The sequence below is a fragment of the Schistocerca piceifrons genome, chromosome X (assembly GCF_021461385.2).
Source record: "Schistocerca piceifrons isolate TAMUIC-IGC-003096 chromosome X, iqSchPice1.1, whole genome shotgun sequence".
Classification (NCBI taxonomy): Eukaryota; Metazoa; Arthropoda; class Insecta; order Orthoptera; family Acrididae; genus Schistocerca; species Schistocerca piceifrons.
Genome location: NC_060149.1, coordinates 613,269,261 through 613,271,991, shown reverse-complemented (window position 1 = coordinate 613,271,991; position 2,731 = coordinate 613,269,261).

The following is a 2,731-nucleotide window of genomic DNA, read 5'->3' as shown; positions in this document are numbered from 1 at the left end:
GGGAGGGGGAGGGGGAGGCGGTGGCGGAGGGGGAGGGGAAAGAGAGAGAGAGAGAGAGAGAGAGAGAGAGAGAGAGAGAGAGAGAGAGAGAGAGAAAGATGTTTGACAGTTAACGATAACGTACTTAATTACTATGGAGGTAGCCAAACACGTACTCTTGCACTTCATTATTAAAGGATTCCTTTTACTTTGTGGAGTGTAGTTCTGAGGCAAACAGTTGGTCTCTCTGCCCGTGTGGGATTATTTACGGAAGCCTCCAGTGACATGTTGATTTCTAGATTTCCCAATTATATAAAAATATCTTAGTTGTAAACAGTGTTCGGTGATTCTTTTGTTTCTCAAAGCATTCACTGTAACCGATAGACATTTCAAGATTTTATTATTCAAACCTTGCTCTATTATCATTCTGATGTCAATACCTGGACAAAACTTTTCATCTTCCTTCGTAGAACTGTATCACTAGCAAGCTACGGACGCTACAAAAATACACAATTAATTTGTAAATGATAATTAACCTACATAAGAAACACTTTTCTCTGCTAACGTCTGTAGCCGCGTCTGGTAATTTCTAGTGACGCGGGAGTAGTGAATTTGGCAGTACCAAAATTCCATCATCGCTCTGTCTCTATGAAGGTATGAGAGATGTGAGTGTGATACATCTATGTCGGAGACATTCCCCCTGGCTTATGTCCCCCTGCATATGTCACAGTATTTGTCTCTGAAACTGGCGGAACAGTCGTCACTTTTCGACAAGAACAGTCCGTTTTTGCCAGCATTGACTCCATATATTTATTTTCATAGTCTATAGCGCTCTCTTACACTACATTTCACAAGCATTAATCTGTACACCAGTCGGAACTGTAGTTGGAAGCGATGAGATTTAAACCCCCAATCCCATTAGGAGTTTCATCTACAGGGTGTCCCAGGAGAATTGGTCAATATTCAAGAGTGTGACAGGAACGATCATTCGAAGCAAAACTGTCTCGTAAACATGGGCTCTAATATGCACGCCTTAATAGCTGTGTGCAATACTGTGAAAAAATCTCTTCTACTGCAAGCTGTTTGGTATTCGTATTTTGATAGCTGGTAGTATGGACCAAAACAGGAAAAATGTATAGTATACATGGGCGCTAAAATGCTTACCTTACGAGCTACAAGCACTTGTTCATCTTCACTACTGTGAAACATATCTCTTATACTGACAAGGGAACCTCCCCATCGCACCCCCCTCAGATTTAGTTATAAGTTGGCACAGTGGATAGGCCTTGATAAACTGAACACAGATCAATTGAGAAAATAGGAAGAAGTTGTGTGGAACTGTGAAAAAATAAGCAAAATATACAAACTGAGTAGTCCATGGGCGACATAAGCAACATCACGGAGACCGGCAGCTCAGGAGCGCCGTGGTCCCGTGGTAGCGTGAGCAGCTGGAGAAGAAGAGGTCCTTGGTTCAAGTCTTCCCACGAGTGAAAATTTTACTTTCTTCATTTTTGCATAGTTATTATCTGTCCGTTCGTTCATCGACGTCTCTGTTCACTGTAATAGGTTTAGTGTCTGTGTTTGCTACCGCATCGCAAAACCGTGCGATTAGTAGACGAAAGGACGTGCCTCTCCAATGGGAACCGAAAACTTTTGATCGCAAGGTCATAGGTCAACCGATTCCTCCACAGGAAAACACACATGATATATTCTATACGACACTGGTGACGGCATGTGCGTCACATGACATGAATAAGTTGTCGATCTACCTAACTTGTACACTTGGCGAATGGGTAAAAAGATTCTTCTACCTTGCCCGATTTAGATTTTCTTGTGAATGTGATAATCACTCCCAAAAAAGTGACGAAAACATAAGAGTTTGTCACATAAACTGAAAATAAAAAATTAAACTTTTCACTCGATGGAAGGACCTTTCCTTCCGCAGCTGCTCACGTTACCACAAGACCACGGCGCTCCTGCGTTTCCAATGTCCTTGATATTGCCTATCTTCCCATGAACTACTCAGTTTGTATATTTTGCTTATTTTTTCACAGTTCCACATAACTTCTTCCTGTTTTCTTAGTTGATCTGTGTTCAGTTTTTCAAGGCCTATCCACTGTGCGAACTTATAACTAAATCTGAGGGGGGTGCGATGGGGAGGTTCCCTTGTGAGCAAGTGTTCATAGTTCTTATGTTTTAGAGCCAATGTTCACTAGATATTTTTGCTTCGAATAATTGTTCCTGTAATATCCCTTAATACTGACCACTCCTCCTAGGATATCGGGCATATTTTTGAAGTTTTCCCTAAATCCATTCCAACATGCGCCTGGTTGATTCCTCCAAAAACATAACGACTGATTTCTTTCCCGAATAGGCTCTAGTTGACCAAGTTCTCCGTCTCAAAAGACGTGGATCTCGATGGAATTTTAGCATCTAACATTTCTCCCATCAGTCTATTATTGTTCTGGTCGTTATTCCAAAGCCTGGTTTGATGCAGATCTCTGCGATAGTCTGTCCTGGGCGAGCCTCTTTATCTGCGAATAACGACCGCGACCTACATTCATTTGAATCTGCTCACAGTATTCACCCCCTGATCTTCCTCTACAAATTTACCCTCCATACTTTCGTTCAGCACCAAACGGACAGTTCCTTAATGCTTCAAAATATGCCCTGTCAATCAATCCCATTCTTCAGTCAATTTGTGTTATTAATTTATTTTCTCCCCAATTCGATTCAGTTTCTTCTCATTAGT